The sequence below is a fragment of the Anas acuta genome, unplaced genomic scaffold (assembly GCF_963932015.1).
Source record: "Anas acuta unplaced genomic scaffold, bAnaAcu1.1 SCAFFOLD_123, whole genome shotgun sequence".
NCBI classification, from domain to species: Eukaryota; Metazoa; Chordata; class Aves; order Anseriformes; family Anatidae; genus Anas; species Anas acuta.
Window position 1 is genome coordinate 76,749 of NW_027076297.1, and position 12,674 is coordinate 89,422.

The following is a 12,674-nucleotide window of genomic DNA, read 5'->3' on the forward strand; positions in this document are numbered from 1 at the left end:
GGCCGGCCCGGCCCGGCTCGGCTCGCCTCGGCTCAGGGCATAAAGGCGCTGAGGGCGCCCGGCTCCCCGACCTCGGCTTCTTCTCCAGCCCCGAGTTCCCCTCAGGTGCCCGCTGCTGAGGGAGGAATGCCCTCCGGGGCTGGCTGGGACACCCCCAAAACCTTTGGAGAAAAAACAAACAAACAACGAACAAACAAAAAACCCACCCCCAACCCCCTTTTTTTCCACCTCCAAGTTGAATAAAGAGGAGCTCTTCCTTCAGTACGTGTCCAGATATCTTAGTCTACGTTTTGCTTTAACTCCCACTACGTACTTCTCTTCAATACGCTGTGTTTCCACATACCGCTGCTTTTAGCAATGTTTTTACCTCAGACGCTAAAAGTTGATCTTTTCCCCAAGTCAGAAAAACCAGAATGGGGCTTCTGGGAACCCTTAGCTGTGACAGCTGTTCATGTACAACCGAGATTTACGCCTTTATATATATTTAACTGTGAAGGTCTTCTTCTCTCCAGACTAATAACGGGGAGAAGTTTGCCCAAAACTTCGAAGAGCAAAAGTTTTGATGCCAGGAATGCTCCTGCTTCCTCGTTGCCTGTCATTCCCTTTTAAGTATGAAATTTTCCAGTTGCAATGCAATGAGCTGACTGTGGTTCCATAGGTAAAGATGCATTTAGGATACCAGGTTTTCAACATCGTCTTGAAGTGGATAAGAAGAAACACATTTTTGCCTCAGTGATATGTTTTTTTCCTCTCCTTTGCCTGGAGATGCAATGAAAGCTTCCTGTTGTCCGCTCAATACAGGCATCTTCTTCACGGTAGCTTTTTAAATACAGTGCTAACAACACAGCTCTTTGCTCCCTTCTGTACATCTACTGAAACGCAGATTAGGTGCCAGGCGTAGGTCAGTCTTGGAAAAAGCTGCCACCCCTAACACACTGACGGAAACGTCGGCATTGAGTTGCACCTGGCTCACGATTTGCCAGTGTTTGCCTAGAAAGCTCCATGGTTTATATAGCATAGATAGATCCTGAAACAATTGAGAAAAGTTAGACTTGGAGCACTGTGTCCAGCAGTTCTGGGCTCCCCAGTACAAAAAAGACAGGGGTCTCCTGGAAAGAGTCCAGCGGAGGGCAACAAAGACGATAATGGGGCCTGGAGCATCTCCCCTGTGAGGAAAGGCTGAGAGACCCGGGGCTGTTCAGCCTGGAGAAAAGACTGAGAGGGGATCTCCTCAATGTGTATAAATATCTGAGATGTGGTGGACAGAGGGATTTGGCCAACCTCTTTTCAGTGGTTTGTGGGGACAGGACAAGGGGCAATGGCCACAAAATGGAGCCCAGGAAGCTCCGCACCAACATGTGAAAGAACTTCTTCACGGTGAGGGTGACGGAGCACTGGGACAGGCAGCCCAGGGAGGTTGTGGAGTCTCCTTCTCTGGAGATATTCAAGGCCCATCTGGATGCCTACCTGGGCAACCTGCTCTAAGGAACCTGCTTTGGCAGGGGAGTTGGACCCGATGATCTCTGGAGGTCCCTTCCAACCCCTACAATTCTAACAAAAAGGACTGGTTCATATTCATACTGGTGCCACAGTGGTGGAAGACGCTTATTAGACTGGCCTAGAAACCTGAAGTAATGTGCTCAGGAGTGCTAGCTAGTATCCCAAAAACTCAGCCCTGTAGAATGCAGTCACGGGAGAAAGATGACAATGCACTTACAACAGATTAGGAAAAAAGCTAGGAAGCAGAAATGGATATTTTTATGGTGTACTCTTTTGAGCACCTCAGAAGTTCTTGTCACCTGTCTTGTCTGTGATTCCTCAACTTCATGTTCATTATATAAAGGATTTCTCAAAAAGTCATTTTAGAGAACAAGAAAAGCAAACCATATACACAATCCCATTAAAAATGTCAAGCATAGATAAAAAACATCATACGATGGGTGAGCAATGTCTGACGGGTAGGGCTCAGAGGCTTATGGTAAATGGGGCTACATCAGGCTGGTGGCTGGTCACCAGTGGGGTCCCCCAGGGCTCCGTTTTAGGGCCAGTTCTTTTCAATGCTTTTATAAACAATTTGGATGTAGGACTAGAAGGTGTTTTGAGCAAATTTGCTGATGACACTAAACTTGAAGTTGTTGACTGTTGAGGGTGGAAAGGCCTTGCAGAGAGATCTGGACAGATTGGAGAGCTGGGCGATCACCAACCGCATGAAGTTTTACAAGAGCAAGTGCCGGGTCCTGCACCGGGGACGGGGCAACCCTGGTTATATGTACAGACTGGGCGATGAGATGCTGGAGAGCAGCTCTGCAGAGACGGATCTAGGGGGGTCGTGGTTGACAGCAAGTTGAGTATGAGCCAGCAGTGTGCCCTGGCAGCCAGGAGGGCCAACCATACCCTGGGGTGCATCAAGCACAGCACTGCTAATCGGTTGAGGGAGGTGATTGTCCTGCACTGCTCCGCGCTGTGCGGCCTCACCGCGAGCACTGTGTGCAGTTCTGGGCACCACAGTACAAAAAGAACATTAAACTGTTGGAGAGTGTCCAGAGAAGAGCTACGAAGATGGTGAAGGGCCTTGAGGGGAAGACATATGAGGAGCGGCTGAGGGCACTGGGCCCGTGCGGCCTGGAAAGGAGCAGGCTGAGGGGAGACCTCATCGCGGTCTATAGCTTCCTCATGAAAGAATCATAGAAACACAAGGTTGGAAAGGACCCACAAGATCATCTAGTCCAACCATCCTTCTATTACCATTACTACCTATTACTAAAATAGCAGTAAGCACAAATGAAAGCTTAAGAACACTTTCTATTACTATAAAAATAAATAATTTGTAATACATGGTTAGTAATATTTAGCAAACAGTGTGCTACCACCATCACAACGGCCTATTACCCCGTCTAGCTTCAGAGGCATCCTTATACATCCAAAATAGAGAGGAGGATATAAACTATATGGATCTCTCTCAGCAGTGGTTTCACAACAATTAGAAGGAAGAAACAGTTGCTGAGAAGCCACAACAAGCTCAAGTTAATTTCTGGACTTTGAATAATTACTCCTTAAGTTCTCTCTCTCTCCATACAGTAGAGCACGCTCCTGACTAACTTGTACAGTGCACTCTGAATAGGAGAGATTTGTTTGCCTAAGCTAAAGGAAGAAATAGAAAACCAAGAAAGCTACTTAACTTTTAACACTTAAATTAAATGTTAAGTTACAAAAGTTCACAGGCCATGAGATAACATAAATAAATCCCTTCTCGAGCTAAAAGATCTCATTTTTTTTTTCAGGAGCAGCCTCCCTGAATCTAAATAATCCTCTCACAGGCAGAACAGAGTGTCCGTTCTAACTCTTTATCAGATGTGGAAGAAGAGATCGAGATGACCAGTGCCTAAAAAAAAGAGGCACTCTCTTTTCGAGGCAGACTGATCGGCACAACAAATTTCATCTGTTCTCAAGCACAAGCAACTCTAAGATAAATGGGTTCAAGGATCTTCAATGTGAAGAGTGAATATCCAAGCGTATACTGGGAACACCTGACTTGGACCACGGACGCCTCACACAGATTTCTGAGGAGTTCGGACAACTCCGAAATCATCTTTTACAGGAAGAGACCAGAGAATTTGACTCAGTGTAAAACTGGCACAGGCAGAAATCTCCCCAATTACAGATGCTCAAGCGCATTAGTTAAAAAGAGATTAGAGTGTGACTAGAGAGAAGTCTCAAACTCTTGTTATATACTTAAATTTCTCTCCAAGGATGGAACAACTGCTATCACCGTGCATGACTGGCTGTAGAGGGAGAGAGCGAGTGAAAGACTTAGAAAAGCACCTTCCCTTCGTATTCCTCCCGCTCCCAAAATGGTTCCCAAGGAAAACTACTGACAGACTAAGGTTAACTGCTTTGAAAGGGCTGTGTGGGTGGACCCATTGTCTTCAAGTTCAAGCTTTTTCCTGCAGAAACTGCCAACAGTTATGCCAAATATAACAATTGTTTTGCAAGGTGGATAAACGTCTTCCAGACTGAAAGGGAGAAGTCGTACTGTTGTTGTCTGTGCACAGACAGCTAAGCAGTGAAGAGCAATGCTAAACAACCACGATACCCCAGAACACACAAATACTGCGTAACAGTGACAGAAAGTGCTAGAATTCAAAACAAAAATTACCTCCACCAAATCGGTTTTGTCGTAGTCTTCTCTCTGGTTGTAAATACACTGATTAATGACGCCATATACTTTTTCCAGGTGATAAATGTCAAATCCCTTCGTTATCTCAGTGACAAAGCATAACAATTTCTGAAGACAACAATGGAGCAAAACAACAACTTTAGAATAGTACCAGATCCTTTGAATACGCTCTATATGTTTTCGGAGGTTGAACAGTAACAATACAAGTGAGAGCCTACTTTTTCTTATGCTATTAAATAAAATGTGACACTTCAGAGAACAGATTAAATATCCCATGAGATTTCAGCAGGGAAAATGAGTTAATTTTTCATATTTCAGAGAAAGGAAAGGCTGAAATTTCGGACAATCTTTTACTACTAACCAATCTATCACATCAATGGTTGTAATTGCAAGTCGACTGCTCCCAAAGCAGCAGGGAATGACACGATCCTCTTTGTAGGACAGCTGCTGCCACAGCAAAGCCACTGTTGCATTTCATTAGAGAAGCGTTGCAGCAGCGCGGGGCACTGTAAAAAGGCTGCAGATCTTGTAGATACAGCTGTGCCAGCTGGAAAAGGAAGCACCCTTAGGTGATTACCTTTACCCACGTGTGCCATGCCTACAACTCTGCTGGCAGAACAGATTGCTCAAACGCCCAGAGCAAAGGTGGATTAGTTTGCTCAATCCTACCTTTAAATTCAGGGGTGGGTAAATAGCAAAGCGACTGCTTGTAGCAATCACCTCTCTCTCACACAGTCATTTCTATTACCAAAGATGCAGAGATGATAATCTCTGGCACAGCAACAGTGACAAGCTAGTGGCAGCACCTTCTTCCACTGCCACAGCTGTCCATTACCTGTGTGAGCCTGCAAGCATGTAGCTTTAGGGAGCAGCCATACCAAATGGAAATACTACTGCCCCCTGGAAATAATGCTGCTTATCATCTTATCAGCAAACTCTGCCTCCTTCATGTATATATATATATATATATATATACACACACACACAATATAAGAAATTCTAATACTGCACTTTCAAGGAATTTCAGAAAAGTAGTCACTTCTCCATGGCTAGCTAGTTTACGTCAACCTGCTAACTTCAGGTTTAATATCATCACTGCAAGAAATAAAGATCCTTTTCAGGTTCTTAATACATCAAAGCATGAAAAAAAATCCCCAAATAAAAGCCCTCAAACCCATCATAAGAATTATGAATCATTAAAATGATATCCATAATAGTACTAGCAGGTTGTCAGTGTGGTATTTTAAAATTCAGCAAGGCCTTTTGTCTTAAAAATTAGGCAAAGAATCTGTCTCCTAAACTACAGATGACCAGAAGCAAATGGTAGCCTACAGAAATCTCCATGAGGTGTGGAAACTAAACAGTCACAGTGCATTACAGGCTGAATTATTTCACTATCTGTATGTCCTTCCAATTAATTGTTTTAATTGGCATTGGTTAACAATGGGCTTAATTTGCAATTTTACATGACACAGGAATATGTCCTATTTGAGCATTAAAAAAAAGCTGAAATTAGACATACTTTGAGCTCATAGCGATCCACAATAACTATGTAGTCTGTCTCCGTAGGGACTTGTACAGTGTTCTCATCACTTATCTGTTGTTGGTCTTCTTCCCAAGAACGTTCAGGAGTCACCGCTTGAAATGCCCAGGAATCTGGAAGGACACAGATTTCTTCAGTCAGGTTTTCTGTTTATCTAGAATACAGTCTCAGTGAAGTATCCTGTACCTGCCAAACAGTCTCTTTCTACAAATACAGAGACAGAATTGTTATCGTCTTCACTGAGAAATACTTGGCTTCTCCCTTCTTTCCAGCTAAAGTCACTGCTCCACAAAAATTAGAAACTAAGACAAAAAAAGCAAACAAAAATACCCACAAACAAACCAAAAGCACTAATGAAAAGCTTAATAGTGGAAAAAAATAGTCATGTTGCCAATTCAGGGCTCAGAGTCTCAGAGCGCGTGGTGAAAGGTGACCCCCAGCTGGCTGCTGGAGGAAGCTGAGGCAGCTTTCAGCTCTAACCTTTGCCTTCTTCGCTGGCATCTTTGCACTCCTGCTGTCAGTGGGTGTTGAGTGTCCTTCCCCCCAGCCTCAGCACGTGCCCTCAGATGTAGGCAGTGTTTAGCAGCTAGAATTCACTCCAATATAAAGAGTACAAATCATGCGTTTTCTGCTTTTGCTTTGGAACTCTTAGCTTGAGGTTTTCCTGCAGGCCATGAGGTTTCTTGCAGCAGCAGGGATGAGTTCTGTTAGCAAGAGGTTGTTCTGTGCTTCGACTGTGGGAAGATGAATGGTTACCTGTGCACCGTGAAATAGAACTTGACACCTAGGACACCGCACTTGCAGCCTGTGGGGTGCTTTAACAAGCAGGTAAATCAGCAGAGGCTGTTTTGCAGCCGGGGTGATGCTGGGTGATTAAAAAGCAGGGGCAGAACAAGGAGTTTCTGGTGTTTGTTCTTGCTTGTCATCCGACTCTCCACTTCCACTGTTCGTTAGAAAAAAAAAAAAAAACAAAAAAACAAAAAACAAGGGGTAAGCATCTTAATATCTTTATTGTAAATGGAAGGCACAAAACAGACCAGCAACAGAGACTGTCCAAGAGAAATACTTGGTGCTTTATAAACAAACAAGGAAGTACCCTTAGGTGGGTGTGATAATCCTCCTCTAATGCGTTTTTGGAGTGCAAAAATAGATTTGTTCCTTTCTTGCTCTTCTCTCCAGGACAAAGGCAGAATAGCCAACTGCAAAGTTAGACCAGGGAGGTCAGTTTGTTCCATACTGAGAAAGACAACCCTGTAAAACAAACTAGACAGATTTTCTTTGTGTTATTTGTCTTCCTTCAGCAAAGGCAAAGCTTATGCCACTTGTTGGTGTGCATTTCCAGAATTTGGGAAAAAGGCTTTGCTCTCTTTGAGAGACTGATAACTTGATTTGATGAACTGAAGAAAGCTGGAAAACTGTTCGTTCCTCATTATTTTTCACTTGTTACTTTCTTTAGGGTTACTTTTCAAAAGAAGATTTCCCTGCTCACAAGCCAGTAGAAGACTTTCAGCCCAAGCAAGGGTGAAGACAGCTCTCTCCAAGAGCAGAGGAAGGCCCTGTGGAGAGAAGCCGAGCTTGTTAGCAGAACTCGTCGGCATGTCTAAACAAGGAGACGATTGCTACTTCTATTTCTATTCTACCTGTACCAAGGTATGGCTGGCTTTCCTTTGCTTTGCTTTTTTTTTCCCATTTTTTTTCAGGAAGGAGTAGATTAGGAGGAGGAAGCACGCTGGTCTTTGGTTAACTTGAGAACCAGATAGATTCTGAATTCAGTTGTAGCAACATTAGGCAGCAGCATGGCCATTTTTGAGGCTGTACTCTATTTTCCTCGTTGGTTTCCTTTTGGTTCCAGGGAGACAAATGTGCCTACCGCCACTGCGAAGCTGCTCTGGGCAATGAGACGGTCTGCAAGCTGTGGCAGGAGGGTCGTTGTTTCAGGAACGTCTGCCGATTCAGACACATGGAAATTGACGTGAGTGCCTAACGATGTGTTCTCAAAATCAATCAACAAAAGCATTTTTCAGTGCCGTAGGTGTACTGATTGTGCTTTTGCAGGATAGATTTGTTTGCTTCAAAATCATACTGGTTTCTGTTACCAAGAGAGGGGGTGGGAGGAAGCAGAGGAAAATAAAATCAATGCCTTAGGTATGTCTTAGCAATATATATATATATTTTTATTAGATGCTGACAGTTTTCTCAACAGATGCAGAATAGCTGTTAAATAGACTGCTAAAACCTGCTGGAGCAGGGGGGTAATAAACAGGCTGTTCTATCGTCATGGGAGCAGGCTTGATAATGAACTCTCAGGTCTCTTCTGACCCACAGTCCTTCTGATAACGCTGTTCTAGCTGCCTGGGGTAGGAAGTGGGGAAAGTTAAAGGTGCAGAAGAACTAAGTCTCCAAGAAGTAGTTCTAGACAGGGTTAACCTAGGCAATTTCAGATGTTCTTTTTCCCTCTGAATAATGTTAGTATAATCCTAGGTGTATTAGTTTAACCCACCCTCAACTGGTGTCTGAGAGTGCCTGTCTTCTCTAACTGAATGATGACAAATCTAAATGTGCATAGTGGTTCCAGCTTATGCAAACTTTGTGAATATGCCCAGAAATACTCCACTGAACTGAGAAACTGACCTTTGGAATGATGTTTCAGCACTGTGTTGTGACAGCTGTCATGATCTGGAGCTGCGCATCTCTTTGCAAGCCTCAGGTGCATGTTATCACGAGCTTTTCTTTCTTTCTGTCTTCAGAAAAAGTGCAGTGAGATTCCTTGCTACTGGGAGAAGCAGCCGGGAGGCTGTCAGAAAGCCAACTGTGCTTTTCATCATGCAAAGGGATGTTACATCGATGGACAATTCTTCCCACCAAGCAAGAGTGGGTTTAGGTCCTTTTTCTTTAAGCGCTGAAGACTTAATTTGGAGTATTACTTAGTGGGTGCCAATCCTGTAGGGGGCATCAGGTAACTGTTCATTTGTGAGTACAGGAAAAGGTCTGCAGTCATAGGTGTACTGCACCGAGTGTACTGCTGGTGTTTGTTTTCTGCTTTCGTGCTCAGCTTCTCTTGGCTTTGTGTGATGTTTGCCTTGCAGTTTGCTTCCTGTTGTTTCATCTTTTGCTGGGTGGTAGGGAGATGTGTTGTTGTTCGAAGGGAAGTCATTGTTGACGGTGTAAACAGTGATGGGATGGGCAAAAGGAGATGCTGAATTCGTTGTCTGTGCGGGTTATCTGCCTTTCCTACCACCTCTTTGCTAAATTGTGGTCAAAGTTTTAAACTGTCATATTACCGATGATCCTCCTCTTCCTCTAGCTACACTGCCAAGTCCGCCTGAGTCCACGGACGATGCTTTGAAAGTGGCTCAGATGTCACTGCAGCAAAACAAACTTTCTGTCCAGTCAAATCCCTCTCCACAGCTAAGGGGGTGATGAAAGTGGAAAACTCTGAAAATGTCCCAAGCCCTACACACCCTCCAGTTGTAATCAATGCTGCAGATGATGATGAAGATGATGATGGTGAGCATGTTTTGGTTCTTGGAAGGAATTTGTGCTGTAAATGATTGTGTAAATCTTTGTTTCTTGAAGGAATCTGTGCTGTAAAGGAATGTAGAAATCACAGATGACCTGAGGTCTGACTAGCGATAGGGCAGGCAGTGTGGCCAGGTCACTGGTGGCTTTGTCCGGCAGTCAGTGGACAGAACCTGAAACGTTGGAGGAAAGCTTGGAACCACTCCTGGCTTTAGCTGGTCTGTTGTGTAAAGTTCTATGTGAAACTAGGAAGGAAATTTCTTTTTTCTGTCTGAAGAGCAATGTGTTGTGTAGTAGTTAAAGCTGCAGAGAGAATCTAGAGTCCTAGATGTTTTGTCCTAGTGTATTCTACTTAGGAGTTCATCAGGTCAGTGTAGCTCTTTAAAAAACAAAACAAAACAAAAGAGCAACAAAGTTTTTTATATGAAGCATGGGCTGAAGTGTCACTGCATGAGCTACGTAATCATGAACAATCTGGTCTATGCATAACTGAATAGATTTTTCCCCTTCAGACCAACTTTCTGAGGAAGAAGAAACTAGAACTCCCGTCCAGCAACCAGCTGTGGAAGGCAAAAATGGATTACGGGTGATTTCCACTCGCAAAGGCAGTTCTACTACTACTAAACAAGGTATTCCAGCACCTTAGTAGGATAAATCAGAAGAACTTGACAGTTAACTCAAAAGCAGTGTGGTGTAAAAACACAACAAAATGTAGGGGTGCTAAATGGACTCGGTTATTTCCATGATCTCATTTCTGCCATTCATACCATCACGTGCCCATTGGGTCAGAAAGGTGAACTCCTTTTCTTTACTTTTGGAGAACAAAACAGGGCCACAGCGTGGAGTTGAAATGGCTGCACGTGCAGCCTTGCAACCACTGTTGATAAACCATATCTAACGATAGAGGGATCTAATATCGTGTAAATGGATTAAAATTAAAACTACATTTTTAAGCCTGAAGGATGATAGGGGGGGCAAAATGCCCTTGGTTCTAGGGGTCTTTCACTTGTGAGGAGTGTTGCCAGGCTTTATTCTAAATACTTCAGAAAGTTGCTGAGCGCTAAGAAGCCTGAGGACCTGTGGTCCCTCAGTTAGTGCCTCTAAGCCAGTCTCATGAACTGTTTCCTGTTTTCAGAGGGCAATCTGAATTTTGGAATAAAAACACTTGAGGAAATCAAATCTCAGAAGATGAAGGAAAAAAATAAGAGACACGGTGGTGAGTTAATATTCCCTACTTTCTTATCCTGTTCACGGCAGGTGATGGTGCCTGGGAGCTGCTTGAGGGACAGACTTCCATTTTTAGCTGGGGGCATCAAGCAACCTGATTGATGGTATTCTAAATGGGAGTTCAAAGGGCAACCAGAGGCAAATTAGTCACCTCTCTTATTTACATGCTCTGCTTGCTGTATTTTGGACAGTAACAAATAATTTAAAGTTTTTTGGTTTTTTGTGATAGTTTTTTATGTTGGGTAAACTTCCTTATGTTTTGGTTGCTCTGAACAGAAGGTTCTTCAAGATCTTCTCTTCGTCCCGTTGATTCTATGATTTTTCCTGCTCCAGAAAAGGAAAACGTCCGGACAGTGGTGAGAACTGTGACACTGTCTTCCAGGAAAGGTAATAGTGAATGCTTTTGTTTTGATTTCATTACTCCCAAACTGGAGGGTTAAGCAATAATTAAAACAATTCACCCATGTTAGCCTTCTGGTGCTGCCTTCTGTTCAAAACGTGCTTTTATGCTTAAAGTCCCTGGTTGTACTGGCAAGATTTGGTGCTCAGGTTAAGTGCAATGGCAGGAGAAAAAAAAAAGTGTCAGTATGCAAATAGGGGGGTAACTGAAAAACAGAAGAGTAAGGAGAAGAAAGAGCTGTAGAAGACAGTGCTATATAAGAAGCAATTTCTGAAGCATTAAAGAGGCTGACAGTGGCAGGTGTGGACACAGTATGACAGGAGCTTGTGTATACATTGTTTAGAGCTGTGCAAATGCCTTTGAAAGGGAAAAAAGTGTGGAAGTACTTTTACTCGTAGACATTCACCTTAGAAAGGACTATTTCTCAGCATTTGTACCTAATAATATTCTGCTTGCTTATGCAGCTTTGTTCTGCACAAAGTATAGCTGTCAAGCAGACTCAGATTCACTCTCTACTATCTCAGCTGGAATTTGAAGCAAGCACTGAGACTATTAATATTTTTTTTTCTATGTTAATTATAGTTAAAATATGAGTTTATGTGGTTTAGCTGTCAAAACAGCGTCTGACATGGTGGAGATGGGCTAACAGGATAATATTTCTGTTGGCTACTGGTTTCTGTGAAATAGAAAAAAAAAATCCCTTTTGTTTTAGGGGAGGAACCTGTGGTTCGACTAGATCTTGCTGCTAGACAAGGAAAACGGAAAGCCTCCACGGGTAAGAACTTTTTATGAGCTGTTACGTAGGTGCTGCCTTCTATATATGACTGCATTAAAGAGTATTTTTGATGTATGAAAGGAAAATACGTTGCAGTGGAGATCTGTGTTGACTGCAGAAATGGCCAAAAAAAAAAAATCATTTATCAGCTGAAAGGCAATACTATGAAAATATGCTTGAAAAATAGAAGCTTATTGTTGACTGTTCTCAAAGCTTCCTGCAAAGAAAAGTTCTTACAATATTCCTTGTTTTCTCTGAAGACGATGTAAGCACCCTTCCAGTGAAGCGCCACCTTGCTGAAAGGCTGGGGAAGAAGGTAGAGGCTCCGGGAAATGCTGACAAAGCACCCAAGAGAGATCCAGGTACTAAACAGGCATCTAGATTGGATTCCTGGGTTTTGTATTTAGTCTTTCTGTTTGTCCTTTTCCAGTGATGTTTCTTTTTGCATGTTGGCTGAGGTGGTAATCACTGGGATTCAAAGTTCCCTTTCCTGTCTTGTTTTGCAATGTGAACCTGAAGTTGACATTCTGCAGCCTCCCTAATTTGTTCTTGAATTGAACTGTTTTGCAGTTCAAGTTGCCAAGTCTCTGAAGGACAGGCTGGGATTACCTCTGAAACAGACCAGTACTGAGAGAGGTAACAGCTAGATATTAAATATGCTTTCTCCTCCTTCCTTTCCATGAACTTGGACTGCTTTCATCCATCCCTAAAAACTAATTGAAACGAAAACAAAGAACTGATGCCTCTTGCTTGAGTGCTGAAGCTCTTCTGACAGCCACTATCAGAAATCTGGCTCTAGGTGTGTGTTTCTTTTCTACTTGTGCCTTGTCAAGGTTTTTAGCTGCTTCTGTGAACCGTTCCGTACAATTAGAATAGAACCACTGCCAGGAGCAGGAATTTGAAATGCAGTCTGAAAAAGTACTAAAGTAAAGTAGCATTTCTGTGTAGCAGTTCTCTCTGGATAGGGCTGGTCTTCAAAATACAAGTGGCTCAGAGGAGGATGTTGTGACCCTGTCAGACATACAACCACTAG

General features: G+C 43.2%; 1 long non-coding RNA gene and 1 pseudogene across 1 annotated transcript; one reads left to right on the top strand and one right to left on the bottom strand.

Annotated features, from left to right (window-relative positions):
* Nucleotides 1-3,585: 3,585 nt before the first annotated feature.
* On the bottom strand, nt 3,586-6,144 carry LOC137849257 (uncharacterized). Its single transcript, XR_011091833.1, has 2 exons — nt 5,846-6,144; nt 3,586-5,114 (listed from the first exon to the last, which is right to left on the bottom strand). It is a non-coding gene; the product is annotated as an uncharacterized lncRNA (long non-coding RNA).
* LOC137849255 (zinc finger CCCH domain-containing protein 11A-like) lies at nt 4,076-12,303 on the top strand (annotated as a pseudogene).
* Nucleotides 12,304-12,674: the final 371 nt, after the last annotated feature.